General features: G+C 45.0%; 2 protein-coding genes across 2 annotated transcripts in view; both read right to left on the reverse strand.

Annotated features, from left to right (window-relative positions):
• Nucleotides 1-1595, reverse strand: part of PHF21A (PHD finger protein 21A) — a 252309-nt gene extending 250714 nt beyond the window's left edge. The window contains exon 1 of the mRNA XM_049779629.1: nt 1498-1595. The gene's annotated coding sequence lies outside the window, so the exon portion shown is untranslated. The remainder of the gene's footprint in view (nt 1-1497) is intronic.
• PEX16 (peroxisomal biogenesis factor 16) overlaps nt 1-23310 on the reverse strand; it is a 561216-nt gene that overhangs the window by 269872 nt on the left and 268034 nt on the right. The window lies entirely within an intron of this gene.

Genomic DNA, 23310 nt, shown 5'->3' on the forward strand with positions numbered 1-23310 from the left:
CACCCAAGCAATTGTCAGCCATACAACAATGACAATTAAGTTCAACAAAGCAAAAGTATGGCATACCCCAGGAATATTTTTAAACATTGCTCCAAAGTTTGCTTTGGGATTAATCTATTCAGCTGCTACGCGGTCTTCACTTGCGGAGTTAGATATCTACTTAAATTTTATATAAAGAAAAAGTTTCATAAACATGAGTGTAACTGCACAGAAATTTCCTCTCTGCCACCAAGATATTTTGATGAGTTTATTTTTTATCGAACTTCAGCTATTTTAATGAGTCAGTTAATGCCTAATAAGTCAGTTATATGCCTATAATAAAGACCCATATATACAAGTGAAAACAAAAAAAGAGAATAGAAGAAACTTAACAAAATAAAAACAAATACTATTTTACTATATTTACTAAATGCTATATTTCCAGCAAAAATATAATTAAGGTTCCTACACTGCTAGGAAATCAAGTAAATCGTAAAACTTAAGAAAAAAGGAGGGGGGGGGCAGAGACTAGCCTTTAAGAACCAAAAGCAAAGCTTACCTATTGATTTCACTGGCATCCCAAAGTCAAAGAATATCAAATGTAAATAAACAATATAAATACTTAAAAGTACACTTAGCTGTCTTAGCCCCAATTCCAATCTCCTTAGCAGGCCCTCAATGAAGCTACAGATATTAGTGAGTACCCTCTCTCTGAAGAGATCATCCAGCTCCCCGCCCTGAAGAACCCCTCAAAGTATGTCTCTGAAAAAGCCTTCTTCCTAGAATGCACACCGGCTTTAAAATACACACACATACATGCATAAACTTTCATCGGCACAAATTAACCCGATTCTAATATTCATTTATCAATTATTAATATAGAAATGTTTTCCCCTCTCTAACATACCGGCTCAGGCATCCATCCACATTCCTGACACCTACCATTCAACAAAAATCACACAGCTCGAACCCCGGCTCTGGAGCCAATCTCTGAAATCCAAAAAACACAGCCACAAAGTTCACTGTCAAGGCCAGTGCTGAGTGAGGCCCACACACACCGCCCGGGACCTTCACTTCCAGCAGACATTCTAGAAAGCCATTACTTGCAGTGGCATCCTTTAAAACACACACACACAAACACACACATACAGACACTCACACACAACGTAAATGTGGACGTGCGGAGTAAGATCCTCTACTTCAAGACCTAAACAAAGAATATTTCAACATCTCACCGGAATATGATGACACCAGATTTCACCAATGAAAACAAAACCTGCCCTTACCCATCACCATCTCAACAACTCAACTACTTAGAAATCTACTCTCGGCACATCTGCACCTCCCAACCGGCGTGTGGCCTACTCCGAGGTGTTGGGGTGTGTGTGTGTGTGTGTGTGTGTGTGTGTGTGTGTGTGAGCGTGTACAAACCACAAAGTTGAAAAGAAGACCTTCTCCCCCCCACCCCCAAGCCCGTGCCCAAATCTCAGTCCCCACCCCTCCCCCGGCCGGGGCCACCTTGCTGCTGCTGCTGCTTCTGCTGCTTCTGCTGCTTCTGCTGCTGCTGCTGCTGCTACCCACCATCGCGAACGTGGTCAAGGGGAGATTAAAAAAAAAAAAAAAAAAAAAAAAAACAGGCCAGAAAAGAAAGAAAGAAAGAAAGAAAGAAATCCTAAGAGCACCGGCTCCGCAGAATAAAGAGAGCAAAGAGAGGATGACGAGGAGAAGTGTGGGGAGCTGGACCAAACGGAAAGAGTCCCACTCTGCTCCCCTCCCCCCCGGCGGGGGCGCAGGCGGGGGAAGGGCGGCCAAGGCCCCTCTTCTCTCTCTCTTTTTCTCTCTCTCTTTCTCCCTCTCTTCTCCGATCGGCCTGCCAAGCCCGATCCGGCCCGCACTGGGGGGTCCCGGGTGCACCCCGCAGCAAGCAGCAAGCAGCAGAGCAGCCGCCGCCGGTGGGGGCGAAGTGAGTGCGGGAGGGCCGGCCCTGGGGTGAGGAGGGGTGCGGGCTGTGACTCTCCGGAATAACAAGTTGCAGAAGAAGAAGAAGAAGAAAAAGAAAGAATAAGCGGAATTTCCCCAAGGCTCCGGGGGAGCGGCCACCCCCGAGACAAATGCACCAACACACACTCACACACACACACACACACACACACACACACACACACACACACATGCAAACACTCGGGCAGCGTCAGCAGCCGCAGCTTTCTTTTTTATTATTATTATTTTCTTCCCCAAACCAGATCCTTCAATCCCCCAAGATGCTTTTCCAAAAAAAATAAATAAAAAAATATCCATAATAAAAAAAAAAACTTGCTTCCCCTTCCGACAAGCATCCTGGGAGGAAGGGGTTTGGGGGGTGCAAGAAAAAGAGCCCCAATGATCGACCCCCCCCATCTCCTCCTCCTCCTCCTCTGGGCCCAAAGATGAGCTCCTAGAGGTGGGATATTGGGGAGGGGGACGAGCAGGCCGGGCCTCAGCGCCCCCCCCCTTACGGCGGCCTCCCCTTTTTTTAATGTTCTCCCCGAGCCCCCCGCCGGGACAATGTGACGCCCCCTCTTTCTCCCTCTCCCTCCCTCCTTCCCTCCCCGCCACCCCCTTGTCACCCCGCTCCGCCTCTTGTCACCCCGCTCCGGCCCCGCACTCAGCGTCCAACCCAGCCGAGCTCCCGAGGCGGCTCCTAAAAACTTACTTCCAATTTCGACTTGGGGAGGGGTGGAGGAGCAGAGAGAGGGGAGGAAAAGGGATGAGGGATTTGGGGGGGGCTGGGGGGAGACGAGGTTTTTCCATTGTCTTTTTTTTTTTCCCCTTCCTTTCGGGGGTGGTGGGGAGAGAAAAGAGAGAGAGAGAAGAGACAGAGAGAGAGAGAGGACTAGGAAGGGCACGCAGGGGGGCGCCCCGAAGGGGAAGTTAGAGCTGCAATCTCAAGTTGTGACTTGAGGGGGTCCTGACAAGTACCTTGTGTCCCCCCTTTTTTATTTTGATCCCCTTCTTCCCTCCCACACACCCCTCCCCTCCCCCGTCCTCCTGTTCCAACACCCCCCCCCCAACAAACAAACTCCAAAAGCAAGCAGCCCCATAAGCCTCCAAGAGAGACACAAACAGCCTAAGAAGACAAGACAGAAGGAAGAAGAGGGGGTGAAGAGAGACAGAAAGAGACAGAGAGAGTGAAAGAAGAGGAGGGAGGAGGGTTCATCGAGCTCCTCCAGAAAAAAAAAAAGAAGAAAAGCCAAAAAAAAAAAAAAAGAAGAGAGGAAGAGTGAGAAGGAGGAGGAGAAGAGAATGGAAAAGCTGGGATACTGCACCCTCCTGCTGCTGGCTGGCTGTCCCCCCTGGCAGCTGGAGGCAGGAACTCTGAGCAGGAGAAGCAGGAGGAGGAGGAGGAGGGAACTCTTCTTCATGGGGAGGGAGGGAGCAAAAGAAAAAAAAAAAGAAGAAGGCTGGAGCTGCTGCTGGGCTGGCTTGGCTGGGCTGGCAGGCTGGCTTTGGCTTCGGCTGCTGCTCTGGGCCTCTCGCACTTTTTGAGACAGGAGTGTGTTAAGATGGTAGGTTGTTCCCTCCTCCCTCCTCTTCTCTCTCTCTCTCTCTCTCTCTCTCTCTCTCACTCTCTCTTCTCTCTCTCTCTCTCTGGGCCGTTTCTTTCCTCCTCTTCCCCAGGCAAGTGGGGGGAAGGTGGGGAGGAGGGAGTTGGGGAGGGGGGAGGAATTGGATCCTCCTCCTTCTTCTCTGGAGACACACACACACACACTCACACACACACACACACACACACACACACACACAGGCTGGAATGGAGATGGAGGGGGCTTTGGCAAATCCAAGCAGCCAGAGAGAAACTGTGAGAGACAAACAAGCTCAACTCTTCCTCCTTTTCCTTTTCCTCCTCCTCCTCCTCCTCCTCCTCCTCCTCTCAGCAGCAAGCAGCCTCTAGCACCAACCAGCCCATTCACCACCACCAACACCACCACCACCACCCGGCCCCGGGCCGCAGCACCTCCGCCGCCTCAGCCCGGGGATCCCTCCGCCCAGGCCCAGACACACATACACACACACACACACTCTTCTAAGCCCGCGCGGGAGCCCGCCGCGCGCGCGCACGCGCACGCGCAACCCCGTCGGCCCGCCGCCGCCGCCGTGCGCGCTCCCGTGTGTGCGCGCTCCCGAGAGCGGCGGCTCGGACTCTTGAGTCTGTATGGGGGGGGGGGGCGGGTGCAAAGGAAAGGAGGCGCCCGGCCGGGCTGGAATGGGGGGGCCCGGCGAGCGGAGTTGCACGGCGGGTCCCCTCACACACACACACAACCCTAGAGCTCGGCACGGCCGCTCGCGGGACTCCTGGGCCTTCCCACACACAACACACAAGCCCGGGGCAGGCTATGGGGGGCAGGCCGCGGCGGCGACGCTTTGGCGCTCGGGCGGGCGGGCGGGCGGGCGGACTACTTGACGTGTCGGTGCGGCGAATTTATTTCACTTTGCCTAAGGAACGGGGTGTGCTGCGGCCCCATTGCCTAGGGAAAAAACCCGGATGTAAAGTGAGTGAAACTAAACTCGAGTGAAGTAGGGCAGCGGCAGCCAAACTCCAGTGCAGCGGCGGCGGCGGGGATGGAGAGCTGAGCACAGAGCGGCCAAACTCCAGAGCAGCCGCCGCCGCCGCAGCCACAGCAATGTTGGGCCCGTGCAGCCTTTGCTGCTGCAGCTCCTGCAGCTTGCATTTTTTTTTTTTTGCTCTTAGAGCTGCAGCTGAGGCGAGGCCAAGAGCCCTCTGCGCCCCCCCCCAACATCTCCCTCCATCCCTCCCCAACTCCAAGGCCTGAGACCCAACTCCTCCTCCTCCTCCCTCCCGCCAAGCAGAAGCTTTATTTTTTTTTGAAAAAAAAAAAAAAGAAGAGGGGGGGGCTGCAGAGTGTCTCCCCCACCCCCGTTGCAACTCCTTCCTGAGCCTTACAGTTTTTTTTTTCCAAGGTGGGGGTGGGGAAGAGAGCCAAGACCTGCAAAGGGGGAAACACTGCAATTGGAGGGTGGGGGGATTTGGGGGGTGCAGAGCGTGGTCCAGGCAACAGGAGAAAAAAAAAGATGCAAGCTCAAGTGAATGCAACATGCAATCCCCGTTTGCCGCTCCCTCTCTCTCTCTCTCCCGGCCACCCCGCCCCCTTGCCAAATAACTACCCAGGAATCACTTTATTAGCCCCCCCCCTACTTTAGTCCCACCACTTGCCTCTAGGAGGGGCCTGGGGGGGTGTCGGGGTGCTTCAGTCACCTTTATTTATTGCCGCTCTCTTCCCCCCCCTCCATGTTTTTTTTTATTATTATTATTCCTAAATTCTTTTGTTCTAAACTGGGGGGGGGGGTGATGGCATTTACTTTTCTGCTTTGTGTAGCAGGGCAATTCTTCCTGGGAATCGGCCACGTTCTAATCTTGGCGGTTTGTCATCTTTTTTTATTAGGGAAAGTATTTTATGCCTATTCTACCTCCAATCCAAGGGCTGTAACATGGAGAACTGCAGGAAAAAAAAAAAAAAACATCAGAGGAATTCTTGTTTTGAGAGATTTTCTTTGGCCGGGCGGGGATTGGCCTCTCTCTCTCTCTCTCTCTCTCTCTCTCTCTCTCTCTCTCTCTCTCTCTCTCTCTCTCTCTCTCTCTCTCTCTCTCTCTCTCTCTCTCTCTCTCTCTCTCTCTCTCTCTCTCTCGATGCTTATTTGGATTTTGAAACACACAGTTTTTAACTTAAAGCTGAATGTTTTTGTTGTGTGTGGGGATCTACTCCTGATTTAAGAAATAACCCCCAACCACAATAAAGAAAAACAAAAAAGTCCCAAAGCCTAGATTTTTTTTTTTTTAATTTCTACTGGACGGGTGATATTATCTGTTCTGTGCAGCAAGCTGGACTTAACATAGTGTTGGCCTTCGAATGTTAAATAACAATAAACCCCAACCTCAACTGAATACAAATGGGGGGTGGGGGTGGTTTTGTTTTTAAAGCTCAGCACTTTTGTAGCATCTGCCACTACGCATTTTTCAGGCATTGATTAGCCATGCAACTCCCATAGGCATGAAGTCCAGTTTTTGCAGATAAAGAGCAACAGTGGTGAGATGATTTGCCCAAAGTCAAAGTGAGTCATTGGCAGGACCAGAAATAGCCTTGGACTCTAGATATTACTAGTCACATCTTTTCTATTAAATAGTATTTCCTCTAAAAATAAACAGTATTTAAAAACAAAAGTAAATAGACGCTCTTTACCTTGTGATGCATTCTCACCAGAGGTGCTTTGAGATCACTGGCTATGAAGGAATCGTCTTAGTTCTGTGACCTGAAAAATTAAGTTCATTTTCTCAAGAGAAGGTGATTTCTGGAAATTATGGTTTTCTGAAGCTTAAAAAAAAAAAAGAAAGAAAGAAAGAATGGGTTTTATTTTACTGTGTATGCCACTTAGTACTCTGCTTTAAAGTTAAAAAAAAATTTTTCACGGTGGAGAAAGTGCCTGAGTTTGAGAGGGAAATGAAAATGCCTATAAAAGATTCACCAAGGGGGAGGGGTAAAAAAAAAAAAAAAAAAGATTCACCAAGCCTGGATGAACTCAAAATGTGAAACTAAACCCAAAATGCAGTCAAGATGAGTAACCAAGGAAGGACAAGTTGGGTAGAAAGACCTGGCTTGACCTTCTAGGAATAACTAGTGTATTCAAAATGGGGGGAGTCAGTGTCCCCCCCCATCAGAACCAGTTCACTTTAAGTTCAGTTTGTTCAGAATTTTGTCAATGTTATTTCTAGGGGAGCATTCTATTTTTTTTTCTCCAGAGTTTTGTAGAGGAAAAAAAAAAAGAGAAGTTCATACATACTGTGCTTGAATGTGTACATGCTAGGGAATAAGCGTCAGTCAACTTTTGGAAAAAGCCCGCATAGTAGGCATCTTACACTACAGACTACTCTTGTCATCATTTCTCAACTCTATGCTATTGCAACACAGAGCATGGACAAAATGTAAACAAATGAACCTTCCTCTATTCTCATAAACATTTATTTATGGGTCTTTTGAAATTCATGTTCTAGGGGCTGGAGCAATAGCAGTAGGGTTTTGCCTTGCTTGCAGAATAGAATAGATTGCTCGCAGCCAGCCCGAGATGGACCAGGTTTGATCCCTGATTTCTGGCATCCCATCTGGTCCCCTGACTCTGACAAGAGTGATTTCTGAGCACAAAACCAAGAGTAATCCCTGAGGGCCATCTAGTGTGGCACTAAAAAAATTAAAATCTAAAACTAAAAAAGAAAAGAAATCCATGATATGGTCAGGAGTCAAAAATATTATTTTAGGGACCAGGGTGATAGTATAGTAGGTAAAGTACTTGCCTTGCACACAGTTGACCCAGGTTTGATCCCAGGTACCCTATATGGTCCCTGAGCCCTGCCAGGAGTGATCCTTGAGCACAGAACACAGGAGTCAGCCCTGAGCACCAGCGGATGCTCACCCAAAACAAAAAAATATGGGGCTGATGCAATAGCACAAAGGGTAGGGCATTTGCCTTGCATGTGATCAACTGGGGTTCGAGCCAGAAGTAACTCCTGGTTTTTGGTGGTGCCTATAATAATAATATAAAAAAAAAAAAAAACAGAAAATATATATATATTTTTTCAACCACTAAAAAACTGTAAAAAACTGTAAAAATGGGCCCAGAGAGATAGCACAGCGGCATTTGCCTTGCAAGCAGCCGATCCAGGACCAAAGGTGGTTGATTCGAATCCCGGTGTCCCATATGGTCCCTCGTGCCTGCCAGGAGCTATTTCTGAGCAGACAGCCAGGAGTAACTCCTGAGCAACGCTGGGTGTGGCCCAAAAACCAAAAAAAAAAAAAAAAAAAAAAATAGCTCCTGGCAGGCACGGGGGATCATATGGGACACCGGGATTCAAACCAACCACCTTTGGTCCTGGATCGGCTGCTTGCAAGGCAAAAGCCACTATGCTATCTCTCCGGGCCTCGCCAAGAGCTATTTCTGAGCAGACAGCCAGGAGTAACTCCTGAGCACCGCCGGGTGTGGCCCAAAAACAAAAACAAAAACAAAAAAAACTGTTAAAATATTCTCAGAGCTTGTGGGCCTCACAAAATCAAGCAATAGTTTGTATCTGACCCACAAGCAGACCCCAACATTGTTATAGTGTTTAAAATTTCATTTTTCTTGACTCTAGAAAACTAAAGTTGCTGAAGTTTTACTAGAAAAGGACACTCAAGGGGTCGAAGAGATGGCATGGAGGTAAGGCCTTGCATGCAGAAGGACGGAAGTTCAAATTCCAGCATCCCATATGGTCCCCCAAGCCTGCCAGGAGCAATTTCTGAGCATAGAGCCAGGAGTGACCCCTGACCGCTGCCAGGTGTGATCCAAAAACCAAAAAAAAAAAAAAAAAAAATTGAAAATGATGTTAGTGCCAGAAAGATAGTATAGCAGGTAAAGCATTTGCCTTACATGCAGCCAACCTAGGTACTACACACAGCTCCCCTGAGCACAAAGTGAGGATTAAATCACAAATTTTTCTGGGAAAGCCTGTTTACTTTTTATTGTTTTAAATTTTTTAAAAATAAAAACAAAATAGTGGGTGGAGCAGTGGCATTTGCCACCTACAGCGGTAGGGCTTTTGTCTTGCACATGACTGACTTAGGACAGACCGCAGTTTGATTCCCCGGCATCTCATATGGTCTCCCAAGCCAGCAGCGATTTCTGAATGCAGAAGCCAGGAGTAACCCCTGAGCGTCACGGAATGTGACCCATAAACAAATACAAAATAGAAACAAAATCATTGTCTTCCAAACATGTTTTCCATCATACATTTAATTTGCATATTTTAACAGAATAATTGTCTAACAGGCTTCCAACTATCCAACTTTGGGGGGGAAAGAGCACGTATGATACATGGGTAGGCCATTTATATACTTATTCCTCAATCTAGGATAAAAAATCCAGTCCATTCTGGATTCTGACATCTAAGAAATTATCCTCCTTTTCTTTTGGGGGTATGCTCTGTAGTGTTCAGGGCTTATTTGTAGCTCTGTGCTTAGGGATCACTCCTGGAAATGCTTAGAATACCATATTCAGTGTTGAGAATCAAACTGAGGTGAGCTGCATGGTATGCTCTTTTTGTTTTTGTTTTTGTTTTGGTTTTTTGGTTTCACACCTGGCAGTGCTCAGGGGTTCCTCCTGGTTCTCTGCTCAGAAATCGCTCCTGGCAGACTCAGGGGACCACCTGGGATGCCAGGATTCGATCCACTGTCCTTCTGCATGCAAGGCAAATGGACAACCTCCATGCTATCTCTCCAGCCACTTAACTTCAGCTCTTGATCCTCCTTTTCAGCTAAAGGAACTTGGGCAACTTTCTTAGCCTTATTTTATTTTATTTTTACTTTGGGGTCACACCCAGCAATACTCAGGGCTTACTCCTGGCTCTGCACTCAGGAAAGTACTCCTGTCAGGGCTTAGAGATTATATGAAATGCTGGGAGTCAAACCCAGGTCAACTGTATACAAAGCAAACACTCTGTAGGACAGTTCAGAAAACTGAATCAGGGCAAGAGCAATAGCACAGCAGTAGGGTATTTGTCTTGTGTGCAGCCAACACAGGACGGAACCTGGTTCGATTCCCGTCATCCCATATGGTCCCCTGGGCCTGCCAGGAGTGATTTCTGAGCACAGAGCCAGGAGTGGTCCTTGAGTGCCTCTGGGTGTGACCCAAAAACCAAAAGAAAAAAAAGAAAAGAAAAGAAAACTGAATCAAAGAAGTAGGGTAAGATGTTTAGCATGGTGCCTGGCACAGGGATGCATAAGACATCTCTCCTTGTAACCTCAAATTCATCTTACTAAGTTCACTAAGGAGTATGTGAATATGTGACATCCCAGAATCTCAATAGTTCTGGTGTGGAAAATACAATTTTCACAGGAGAAAGAATCAAGGTGTGTGGTTTTAAATATACGTGGGTGGACCTTTCTCAAATTCAAAGCATGCCTGCCCAGAGACCTTCAATAGTCAACCACATGTAGCTATGTGGTCTTAGACAAAATGTGTAGGTCTTCTGAATCCTGGGCTTTATCAGACCTTTGGGACTGTTCTGAGGCTAAATGGCATAAACTCTAAAGGCACAAAGAAAATAATATGTCTTTGAAACTTCCCAAAATGAGCCGAACATTTGAGGTTTAAGGTAAATTAAAGCAACTTTTATATATGAATAACTTCAGAAAAGAACAATAACTTGGAATTTGTTCCCCTACCATCTGGTTATCCTCCTCAGAAAAGAAAACATTTAATAGCCACACAAATACTGTTGAACAATGGGAGAACTCAAAATTCGAATGCAATAGGTACTAGATTGCAGTTTCTAATTTCATATCTATTTATGTTTTTCTATACGTTCCTGCCTTCCATGCTTTAAAGTCATTCAAAGGCCTAAGATTATTAGGGGGGAAAAAGCCCTATAATTTTCTTTTTTACTTTTATTGTATTTTATTTTTTACCTTTTACCATTTATATTTTTGTATGTGTCTAAGATAGGTGGTAGAAATATAAATAATTTATTTGATGGGCAAATGGAATAGTACAGTGGGTAGGATCTTTGCAAGCAACTGACCTGGTTGGATCCCCAGCCAGGGTTTGATCCCTGAGCAATAATCCAGTAATCCTAAACACTACTTAGTGCAACTCCCCCCTTCCAAAAAAAATCCTAAAATACAAATAAATAACTTGTTTGATTAAAAATTGTGTAGTTAATTCTCTATTGAAAAATTAACAAAAGGGCCCGGAGAGATAGCACAGCGGCGTTCGCCTTGCAAGCAGCCGATCCAGGACCAAAGGTGGTTGGTTTGAATCCCGGTGTCCCATATGGTCCCCCATGCCTGCCAGGAGCTATTTCTGAGCAGACAGCCAGGAGTAACCCCTGAGCACCGCCGGGTGTGGCCCAAAAACCAAAAAACCAAAAAAAAAAAAAAAAGAAAGAAAGAAAAATAAACAAAATTGGGGCCCGAGAGGTGGCACTAGAAGTAAGATCTTCCTTGCAAGCACTAGCCAAGGACAGACGGACCACGGTTCGATCCCCCAGCGTCCCATATGGTCCCCCCAAGCCAGGGGCGATTTCTGAGTGCATAGCCAGGAGTGACCCCTAAGCCTCAAACGAGTGTGGCCCAAAATAAACAAAAAGCAAAAAAGGAAAATGTCCAAAATCATTTAAAATGATAGACCAAATCATTTTATATCTAAAATAAACACAGTATCATATGTTGATTATATCTCAATTTTAGAAACATAGACAGAGTCTTAACTCTTACCTAGCATGCAGTCAAACACGGTTCAATTCTCTTAACCACCAGTGGTATTCTGAGCATCTCCTGGAATTATCTCTGAGCACAGAGTCAAGAGTAAACCTGAGTATAGCTAGACATGGACTTTGAACCAGGGTAGGTAGGCTATAAAGGGTTAAGCATGTTAATCCCTGTCTCTCCTTTGCGGATTTTACTTTTGTTTTGTACTAGTAGGCAATAATATACCACCAGGTGGTCTTTTTTTTATGTTTTGGAAGGTATTGGGATTTGGTGGCTAAACCCAGTGGTGCTTAGAGGCTACTCCCAGATGTTGCTCTTGGCAGGGCTAAGGAAGACCACATGGTGCTGGTGATCAAACATGGAGCCCAAGAACTCTAGACATTTGAGACAATTGAGCTATCTCCCTGGCCTTTAACCTTTTTTGTTTGTTTGTTTGTTTTTAGGGGCCACACCTGGTAATGCTCAGGGTTTACTTTTGGCTATGTGCTCAGAAATTGCTCCTGGCTTGGGGGGACCATATGGGATGCCAGGGATTGAATCCAGGTTCGTCCTGGGTCAGCCACGTGCAAGGCAAATGCCCTACTACTGCCCTATCGCTCTGGTCCCAACATTTTTTTTTTTTTTGGTCTGTTTTTGTTTGGGGCACTCAGTCATTCAGAAATGACTAAGGCTCAGAGGACCATATGGGATGCAAGGCAAAAAGTCCTACCTATGATACCACTCTGGCCCCATCTTTTTTTGTTTTGTTTTGTTTTGTTTTTATGGTTTTACGGTCACACCCAGCAGCACTTAGGGGTTACTCCTGACTCTACACTCAGAAGTCGCTCCTGCAGGCTCAGGGGACCATATGGGATGCCGGGAGTTGAACCACCGACCTTCTGCATACAAGGCAAATACCTTACTTCCATGCTATCTCTCTGGCCCCTGGCCCCATCTTTTAACCTACTCTTTATTGTTTTTGTTTTGCTTTATTTTTTTTGAGGGGGGACACATCCAGGAGGGCTCAGGAGGTTATTTCTGGCTCTGTGCTCAAAAATCGATCCTGGCAGGCTTGGGGACCATATGGGATGCCGAGAATCGAACCTGGGTCTGTCCTGGGCTGGCCACGTGCAAGGCAAATGCCCTACTGCTCCAACTTATCGCTCCAACCCCTTTTAACCTACTTTTAGAGGGCTGGAGATGTAGCTCAGTGGTAGAGCACTTGCCTTGTATGTGTGAGACCTTAGGTTCAATACCCAACACAGCAACAATAATAAAGCATTTTTGTGGGTCCCAGAGGAATAGAGCAGTGGCTCGAATGTCTACTCTTAGTCAGTCTCTGATACCATCACATGCCCAAGCTAAAGCCTGGCAACTCTGCTGTCTGTTCTTAGTGCCAGTTCTCATTGCATCACAGCAGAAAGTGTAACCCCTGGTTAACACTTACGAGCATGACAGCTCCCCCTGATGAAAATGAGCCTTAGCTAAGAGCACAAATCCCAGAGGGCACCTGAGCCAGTCTTGAAACTCAAAGGTGTGCAGATGTCACTGATTACCAAGAAGGGCTGCAACCTCTGGGGAGCACCACAGCTCAATTCCCATCACACCAGTGTCAACGACGGGGACACGAAGCCCAAAGGAAAGATGAATTTGCAAAGGGTACTTTGGTGCTTATGTTTATGATGAATCTGCAAGGTTCTAGAATTTGACAGAATTCTAAGTCATGAAACATAACCCCAACCTGCAAAATAATCTCCACCTAGGGGCCTGAATGGTGGCAAAGAGCTGTAAGGCATCTGCTTTGCCCTCACCAGCCTAGAACAGACCGCAGTTCGATCCCCAGGCATCCTGTATGGTTCTCCAAGCCAGGAACAATTTCTGAGCACATAGCCAGGAGTAACCCCTGAGCATCACTGGCGGTGGCCTAAAAAGCCAACAAACAAACAAAACTCCGGGGCCGGACAGGAGCATGGAGGTAGGGCGTTTGCCTTGCATAGAGAAGGACAGTGGTTCAAATCCCAGCATCCCATATGGTCCACCGAGCCTGCCGGGAGGAATTTCTGAGCGTAGAGCCAGGAGTAATGCCTGAGCGCTGCTGGGTATGACCCCCCTCCCCCCCCCAAAAAAAACTAAACCTCCACCTAAAGACTAATTGAAGAGCTTTTTCTTCATCCAACTCCCCCATAATCCTTCACAGGGGCCTTTTCTACTTGGGACTGAAAAGTCACCCCCTTTTCCTTAAAACATCAGCCTGTAGATTTGAGCTCTGACAAATCTGAAGTTCCTACTTCTTCAATGAGACAGGGAGATGGGACCAAGTTCCTAGAAGCGCCTGTTCTAATTCTTATTAGTCTAAAATAAATGAAAATCTAGCTTGGCCCAACAAAAGATTTAAATGAGTCCAGAGACTTATCAGTGTGAATTTTAAAGAACTGTGACAGACAATCCCCAGAGACCAGTAGAAGTTGGATGTACATTCTTTCTCCCGCCTGCCTCGATGGTTTCTGATCTTTTAAAATTCTTCCCTTAACCATCTAGTGCATGCATTTATGGGAAACTGAAAGCATAATTGGAAATGGGTCCGGTATGACTAGTAAATACATAAATATTGGGAGATAAGCAGTCTCCTCTCTAGAGACTACCTTCAATTTCATTACTTTGCCATAATCTCCAAGGTCAATTTAATCCTAAACAACTTCAGGTGTGTGTGTGTTTAATGAAATTAACTAGCCCACAGCTCTTCAACCTTGGTACAATTGACATTTTGGTCCAGATAACTTTTTATGAAGAGGGCCAGGCACTGTAGAAAATTTAGTAAAATCTCTGGCCTTTCCTACATTCACTAAATGTCAGTAGTACCACTGTTGTAACAACCAAAAATACCCCATATTAGGTTGAAAGGTAGGTAAATGCTTTGCATGCAGGAGGCTGGGGCTCAATCCCTGCCATGGCATGGTTCTCAAAGTACCTCTGGGAGCAACTCCCGAGCACTGAGCCAGGAGTAGCCCCTGAGTAGCTCTGGGTGTGTCTCCAAAATCAAAGGAATAAGGAAATCCCAAACATTACTAGAATGTTCTCAATATCTGCAAGGGTTGAGGGAATGAGGATGAACTGTACAGCAAGGGAAAGGAGATGGTGAATACAAACAGGGTATAAGCCCTGAACTCAAAGAAACACCACGGGTGTATAGGTATTTCCATGTGTGTGACTCTGTCTCTTTGAAAACAAGTTTCCATTCATTTCCCCCCAAGTACTTGACATAGGGTGGGGTGGGAGGGGGTAGACTGAACCTACCAGTGAAAATGGTTGCAGTTAGAGCTGTGGAAATGTCTGCCTTCAAGTGGTTGAACTGCTAAAACTATCAAGAGAGATCCTCTAAGACTGGGTCTGTTGAAAGAATTTTCTCATCTTGCTATTTCCACCTTAGTTTATCTATTATCAACATAAATAAATTGTATTGTGGGTCCATGCCATGCTGTTATCTAGGGGAAAGCATTACCAGATTTGGCGTCTGAGAACCTGAGTTTGGGCCTGGGCTCTGCAAACATCTAAGCTATAATCACTTTATCTCACTGAGCCTATTTCCTTTTCCAAAATGGGGAAACAATAATATGTAATCCATTGGAATGTTACAAGGGTCCAAGCTGTTAATGAGTGGGAGCAGAGTTGATTCTTGAAGAATTAGGAAACTTTGGATTAGAGTCCTGGGCTGACCTTGGAGAAATGATGCACGCTCATCAGCCGCCGTTTCCTGGATGCAAAATGCAGAAATTAGCATAGGACTTCATGGAATTGTTATGGAGGCTAAATGAGATTATGGATGACATATGTGCCAGATAAATATTAAATCGCATAATGTTGTGCAAATATATATCATTTTATTATGCCTTTCCAGGAGAGGAGAATCTGGACATTTGAAGAACTAATTAAAACACCTATATAAGTAAAACTGTGTTAAAAATATATTGTATGCCCACTGCCAACCAAATGGAAACAGTACTACAGTTTGGTGGTGAGCGATCTTTATTCTTCCAAGTTAAGCCAGTTGAGGCACAGGTTTGTCGTAATCACATACGATTTTCCTCTCATTATTGAAATACTATTCTAATAAGTTTTTTACAACCTCTGTATCACATAAAGTACAAAGGGTCAGGAATAGCCTGCTCAGCTAGCACAACGGATGTCTAATATGAAACCTTTAAACGGCACTATTGCAAAAAGTACTTTAAAAGGCACTATTGCAAAATGCAACTTCCCTCAAAACCCTTGGCAATTGTATTGCCGTCCTAAACTTATATCACTATAAGTTCAAATATAATAAGGAAATGAGGGGAGAAGTCTTTTGCTTAAAAAAAATAGCTTTAAAGTGTAATTCACAAGAAAAACTTAAAACTACACATCTATGTGATCATTGGCTTTTTTTTTTTTTTAATTCTTCTCCAGTATTGGGAACTGAACTCCAGGCCTCATACGTGCAAGACCAGTGTTCTCATACTCAATTATTGGGTTATTAAAGGTTTAATCAACTTTTCTCCCTTTCTTTTTCGAATGGGGACCTCCCAAGTGGTACTCAGTAGATCTACTACCCCATCTCATCCCATCCCTCAACCATGATTCTTGACCAAGCAGGGGCCATTGGTTTCATGAAAGGCCTCAAGGTGCTGCTTGGTACTGTGGGCTGGGTATTACCCAGGTCAACTCAGCAGTGCTGAGGGGTTTTCAGGGGTTTCGGCAGACCCAGGGCTGCTCGATTTTCTTGGAAGTGCAGGTTATGTGGTGCCAAAAATCAGATTGGGTTGTTAGCATGCAAGGTATGGAATGCACCTTAACCCTTGTACTATCTCTCTGCTCCTATAGTCAACTTTATTATTATTACATATTATTAACATTATATTATTACATTCTTAACTAATTTAAACATTAGATCAGAGAGATAGTACAAGTAAATGGTGTCATTTGCATCAGAACCCATCACTGTACATGGTGAGCCAAACATTGCCAGGAGAAAACCTTAAGCACAGCAGGATATGACAAAAAAAAATCTAAGAAAAACAACAACAACAAGAACTTGCTTATCATGAACTGGAAGGAAAACAATGAAGATTTCCCCGACAAGATAGCCACTGCCTTAGTAAATGGGATTTTGAATGATCGAGCGGGAAATATTGCCAGATGTGAGATTCCCCAAGTCAAAGTACCATCCACCACTTGATTTTGGATGATTAATTCAAGTGTCTCCATCTTCTCATCTGATAAATGGGAAGAATAATATCATTGCTATTAGGATCAAAGGGAGGAACACTTACAAAGATTTGGGTAGACTGTCACATTGATGCTCAAAACAGATAAAGTAGTATTCATTTAAGATGGTGCTCTCAGGACCGGAGAGATAGCACAGCAGTATGGCATATGCCTTGTATGCGGCTGACCCGGGATGGATCCCGGCTTGATTCCCGGTATCCCATATGGTCCCCTGAGCCTGCCAGGAGTGTTATCTAAGTGCAGAGCCAAGAGTAACCCCTGAGTGCCACTGGGTGTGGCCCCAAAACAAAACAACAATAACAAAATAAGATGGTGCTCCCAAGGAATGATATGGGAGGAAATTCTTAAGATCCCAAGAATTCTTCAAGGGAAAAAAACAAAAAAAGAGAATATAGAACATTTGCATAGAAGCATGGCTGTATAAATGGGACTTAAAGGAACTGGGAAGTTGGGAGGTTCAGGTCTGTGATGAAGAGAAGGATGCCTGAGAGAAGGTTATGTCTGGAGGTAGCAGGAAAGGTGATGAGCAGAGGATCAGTAAATCCAGTGCTTTCTGCATAGAAAGCCACAGGGGTATGCCTGGCATCCAAACAGGACATGACCTGATTTTTCAGAGACCAGAGGAAGGTCCAGGAGTGACTGTTTGTTTGATGTGGGCCTAGAGCAGTGCTTCTCAAATAGTGGGGTGTGACGGGGGGGGGGGGGGGGGCACGTTTGACCTCGGCAAACACTGCCATAACAAGCTAAGTCCCATGTTTATGTCTCTGTATGTCTCAAGCTGAGAGTTGCTGTGCCCTGCTTCAAACCCCACTTCGAAAAGCTACGCATTGCAAAACGTGCTCATTGTAGCCATTAATCCAGACATCACCTCTGATTAAAAATATCAGCTCAAATTATTTTATAGATTTTTGTTTTGCAGGTTAAAGTTTTTTTTTTTTAAAGATACTATTTACAGTTGTGCAGAGGTTGCGAAAAATGTTTTTTTCTTCCTAGGGGGCATGACCGAAAATAATTGAGAAGCACTGGCCTAGAGAGACAACTAGGAGAAGTCACAGCCACAAGAATAATCCCAGGAGCCAGTCCCTTGAAAGGCCTGTGCACTGAAGGGAGGGTACATACTGGACTTTAGCCAAGTGGACAAGACTGGGCCAATGGACGGTCAGGAACTGGCCTGTAACATCTTATCTCCAAGCCTGGATCACTTCACATTGAAGCAAAATGTGACTGCAGGATCAAGTGAGATCCTGAAAGGATCTCTGAAAAAACTCTGAAAGAAGAAAGCAGATGGGGCAGACTGAATGTTCAAACCAACCTAGCCATGGTAGAGAGTTTACCTCACAATGAGCTCCCCCAAACTGAGCCAGCAACTCTGTGTGTCACAGGTGAACCCTAAGGTGTTCTTGTTTATCTTTCATTCTCTCAAACATGCAAATGCTTGTCCTAAGGGCCTTAAAATGAACAAAGTTTGGCTTCCTTTTCCCTGAGGGTGCGTGGAGGTCAGCATGTTGAATTTGGCAGGCCATTTCTGGGAATGGGAGTCAGTGCTCACTTTTATGGTAGGGAGTACCGGTGGGGAAAGGGTATGAAATAACCAAGCCAAGGGTGGCAAATCCAGAGCCTGCACTTGGTCTCAGAATTCTTTTATTTTTTTGTTTTTGTTTTGTTTTGTTTTGGGGCCACACCCGGTGGCACTCAGGGATTACACCTGGCTCTGTGCTCAGAAAGCACTCCTGATAGGCTGGGGGGGGGACCTATGGGATACCAGAAATTGAACCAGTCAGTCCCAGGTTGGTCACATGCAAGGCAAATGCTTTACCATTGTGCTATCACTCCAGTCTCTCAGATCCTTCTCAACACAGTACTTTGGGCAGCCATCTATATCTGTGTAGATTTGCTCCAGACAGACATTTAGGACTCAAGAAATAGTATAGTGAATAAAGTGCTTGCCTTGCAACTGATCAACCTGGGTTCAATTCTCAACACATTATGTGGTCCCCTGAATAACACCAGGAGTGATCCCTGAGTCAGGAATAACCCTGAGCATCATTGGCTGTGGAACCATCCCTTTTCCTCATCCAACAAAGATAGAAAGTTATTTCTCATACGTTTTTTGTTTGTTTGTTTGTTTTTGGGTCACACCCAGCAGTGCTCAGGGGTTATTCCTGACTCCAGGCTCAGAAATTGCTCCTGGCAGGCACGGGGGATCCTATGGGACGCCGTGATTCGAACCGATGACCTCCTGCATGAAAGGCAAATGCCTTACCTCCATGCTATCTCTCCGGCCCCTATTTCTCATACTTAACTTTTCCCTCAGTCCTGCTATCATTAAGGTCTATCCATGCCTCCAGAAGCCCAAATGAGAGGGTAGCATCTATATAGTTTGCTTGCTTCCACCTGCATATTTAAATTAAGTCCTGGATAGGTAACAATTGCTTCTCTGTTTAGGGACCTGTTCTCCTATTTCTGAGTTTATAACTGATTTATAACCTATAAATAGTCATGTCAACCTCATTGCTGAATAATTTACATACTGAGGTCATGCTCTCTGCATGAACCTGACACTCATTAGTGTTACACTAATCAGCCATGTGCTTCCAAGCTAGAGCACAGGGACAACCACACCCCAGCCTAGTGTAAGTGAAAAAAGAGGTCCCTTAAAGTATGAAGCCAGGAGTAGCCCCAAGTGCTATCATGTGTGCCCCCGCAAACAAACAAAAGAAAGCCTAGCTGGGTGCTGGAGAGATAACACAAGAGTTAATGCACATGCTTTGAGTGCTGCAGACCCCAGGACTGTATAATTCTCTGAGCATGATTGGGTGAAGTCTTGGAGGATCTCAAGTGCCAGCAGGGTAGCTCAGGGGGACCCAAATTTACACTACACCCTTAGACCCTTACAATGAATAGGTTAGCCTGATTGGCCAAGAATCACTAGAAGCGGACCTCAGTATTCTAAGCCCCACTTGGAACACTCTTTATACCCCCAAAGAGAAGCAGGGTAGGAGAGATAGAACAGTTTAAAGTTTAAGGTGATCCAGGGCTGGAGCAATAGCACAGCAGTAAGGCGTTTGCCTTGCATGTGGCCAATACAGGATGAATCCCAGTTTGAACCCTGACATCCCATATGGTCCCCTGAGCCTGCCAGGTGTGACTTCTGAGCACAAAGCCAGGAGTAACTTCTGAGGGCCACCGGTGTGACCCAAAAAAACAAAATAAATAAATAAATAATAAAATTTAAGGTGATCCCTGGCACCATAGTACCAAGAGTGACAACAGAGCCAGGAATGCAGCTGGGTGTGGCTCAAAATCATCTCCCCAGAAAAAGAAGAACAGGGCCTGGAGAGCTAGCTCAAGGGACTGTACATGTGCATGCTGGAGGCTGGTGACATCCCTGGCACCATATGGTCCCTCAAGCACGGAGCCAGGAGTAGTCCCAAGTGCCATCACATAAGACCCCCGAACAAACAAACAAACAAAAATTTTCTACAAAAAAAAAAAAAAAAAAGGAAGAAGAAGAAAATCTAGTAGATTTTCTTCTCCTCCCTTTAAGTCTAGTTAATCTATACTTTCTCCTTAGCCTCATTTCCTTTATTTCTAAATTGGGATGTTATTTCCTCATAGGTGGCAACCTTAGGAGGAACTACTGCCTTAAATAAATGTTTTGAAGGCTTTCAGAACTCAAAAAACCTATTTTCTTCCTTTCCTCGCCTTGGTAGTTGTTGCTTTATACCCCCAGAGCTAAATTGAGGGTGATTGTATGTTTTAAACTTTATTACAGCCACCAATCAAGTATCTTCCAGACTATGGTGCTACTGAGGTGGGATAAAGGTCCTTTATGGCTTTTGGGTCTTGTCCATATGTTCCTATCTTTAAAATAAACATATACTACAACTCCTCTTCCCAGTCCCTACCCCACCTACAAAGAATGAATAAGATTGAAATAGAAAAAAGAAAGAGTTTGCTGATAATTAGTGCTATATGAGAAAGAAAATAGAATTCATTCCCTTGAATTTTTAATTGAATTGAACACTATTCTACCAGGCCCACCTCTGGTTTTGGTGAATGAAACTCGAGACAGCAGTGAAAGTTAGGGACTCAAGGCGAAGAATTGCTTTGGTGGCTAAAGAGGCGGAGGGCCTTACAACATTCTACCCTCCTCGCTTATTGAGAATGAGATTAAAAAACAAGAAGCATTTCCCAATAGCCACTTGGGGACTTTTGACTCCCTGAAGGTGCAGAGGTTATGAGTCTCAGAGCTACAAACACTTTATTTTAATACTACTTCCTCAATTAGCATAAGCACAAACTTATTATTTTTCCAAGTACATTGTGTTGTCGCTGTTCATCTAATAGAAAAGAAAAACTCATTCCCATTCTAATCTGGATGAATATTACATTGCCTCTGATAAACGTCAGTGGGTTGATAGGAACAGGCCCATTCTATGCTGAAACGTTCCAGCAGAAGCTTTGTGACCAACTGTGCCTAAAGACAGTTCATTTCACTGTGGAAGATCCTCAGCTCAGCAGCCCAGGCAAAACCAAAAGGATCACAGAGCAGAACCAACTGAAAGTAAGACAACATGAATGCAGAGATTTTATAGGCATCTGTGATTAGAAATGAAGTCCATTTGACCAAAAAACTAAGAAGAAGAAAAAAATGGACCTGAGTAATTAACAATAAATAGGGGAGGACAAAGTTAACCAAATATGATAGTAGGTCAGACAAGTAGGTCTGCCTCTGATCTAATTTTAGATCTAAGTTTTAAATGTTAAGTTTCTCGTTTTTCATTTGACCAAACTCATCACTTCAGAGTAATTTTAAGAGAATAAAATTGCTGATTGGATTTCGATCGGAAATAGCTCCAAATGCTTTAAGTCAACATTTTTCTGCCTTCTCCCATGCATTTTGCTTAAAGCACATGGGGTATCTTAGATATCTGGGACCTGAGATTTGGTCCTAGTTCATGAATCTATAACTTGTTCTAAAACAGTCATCTGATTGCACATCTTTAACACAAAAGAAACATCTGTTTCTTGGGCCAGGGATAGTATAGCAGAGAAAGCACTTACCTTGCATGTGTCTGACCAGGATTTAACCACATGCAAAGTATCACATATGATCTCAGGCATTACATATGCTTCTCCAAACTCTGACAGGATTGATCCCTAAGCACAAGAGAAATTCCAAAATAAAAGAAAACAAAATGCCTATTTTTTAATCCACCTGTACAAACAGAGGATAGAAATAAAGTTTTCCCAAGAAGAGTCCCTCCTGCCCAAAACCTTCCTGCTAATAATTAACAGTAATGACACCTGCCATCAACAAAAAAATTTAGGCCAGATATTTTATACAGACTTAAGATTTTGTCTATGAGAAAAACTGAGGTATAGAGGGGTTAAGTAAATTACCTAGAGTCACATAAATGGTAAATGGCAAAACTGGGATTCCTGCCCATGGCTACTTAGAATCAAGTTCTGCTTTCTAATGGGAATTCCCATGAGCCTCAGGGAAAGAGACATATGGGGCAGAGCCAGGAGAAGAGATGAATCAGACACATCTTTGAGAAGAATGAATGGAGCTGAGACAAGGGTCTCCAGAGAAGGGCAACTTCCTTTGTGAGCAAAAGGAAGGGCCTCTCTGTCCCAGGAAATGGGGTTGGGGATGGGGAGGAGACACATAGGTTATGGAAGTCGGGTGTTTAGTGTCAGGTCTGGGTGCCAATCTTGGCTGAATTACTGCTTTGTGGGGGGGCCTTATAGAGGTTTTTTTAGCCTCTGCTCTAAGCCTCATTTTTCTTATCTGTGAAACCAAATTATTACAGGCAGAATTGTGTTGGTGGTAAGAAATAACCCTGCAAAATATCTTGTATACATGGTCAGTGGACAAGCAGGCAGGAGTCTCTCCTTCTGTTTATAGCTTGGTGCCTAAAAGGAAGACAGCTAAAGTGCTTGGTGCCTAAAAGGAAGACAGCTAAAGTGCTTCAAGTCAGAAAAAAAAGAGATGGAGCATAGTACAGGAGGTAAGACTCTTGTCTTGTATGTGGCCAGCCCAAGTTCAATTCCCAGCACCCCCTATGGTTCTCTGGCTTGACTCCCTGATACTGCATAATAGTTCTCTGAGTAAAGAGCCAGGAGTGGGCCCTTGAGGACCTCCAGCTATGACCCAACAGAAAAGATGAAAGATGCTTAAATCACATAATGATTATCCCTATTATGTAATGGTGAGAAATGCCCAAACATAAAGTTAAACTATTCCTGTACTGCTCGGGGTCTTTTTTATTTAATTAATTGGGGGGGGGGGGCTTGGGCCACACCCAGCAGTGCTCAGGGGTTACTCCTGGCTCTATGATCAGAAATAGCTACTGGCAGGCATGGGGGGGTCGACCACATGGGATGCTGGGATTTGAACCACCGTCCTGTCCTTCTGCGTCTAAGGCAAAAACACCTTACCGCTGTGCTCGGGGTCTTTTTTTTTTTTTTTTTTTTTTTTGTTTTGTTTTGTTTTGTTTTGTTTTTGGGCCACACCCGGCGGTGCTCAGGGGTTACGCCTGGCTGTCTGCTCAGAAATAGCTCCTGGCAGGCACAGGGGACCATATGGGACATCGGGATTCGAACCAACCACCTTTGGTCCTGGATCGGCTGCTTTCTTTCTTTCTTTCTTTCTTTTTTTTTTTTTTTAGTTTTTGGGTCACACCCAGCGGTGCTCAGGGGTCACTCCTGGCTGTCTGCTCAGAAATAGCTCCTGGCAGGCACGGGGGACCATATGGGACACTGGGATTCGAACCAACCACCTTTGGTCCTGGAT

This window comes from Suncus etruscus, chromosome 9 (genome assembly GCF_024139225.1).
Source record: "Suncus etruscus isolate mSunEtr1 chromosome 9, mSunEtr1.pri.cur, whole genome shotgun sequence".
Taxonomy (NCBI): Eukaryota; Metazoa; Chordata; class Mammalia; order Eulipotyphla; family Soricidae; genus Suncus; species Suncus etruscus.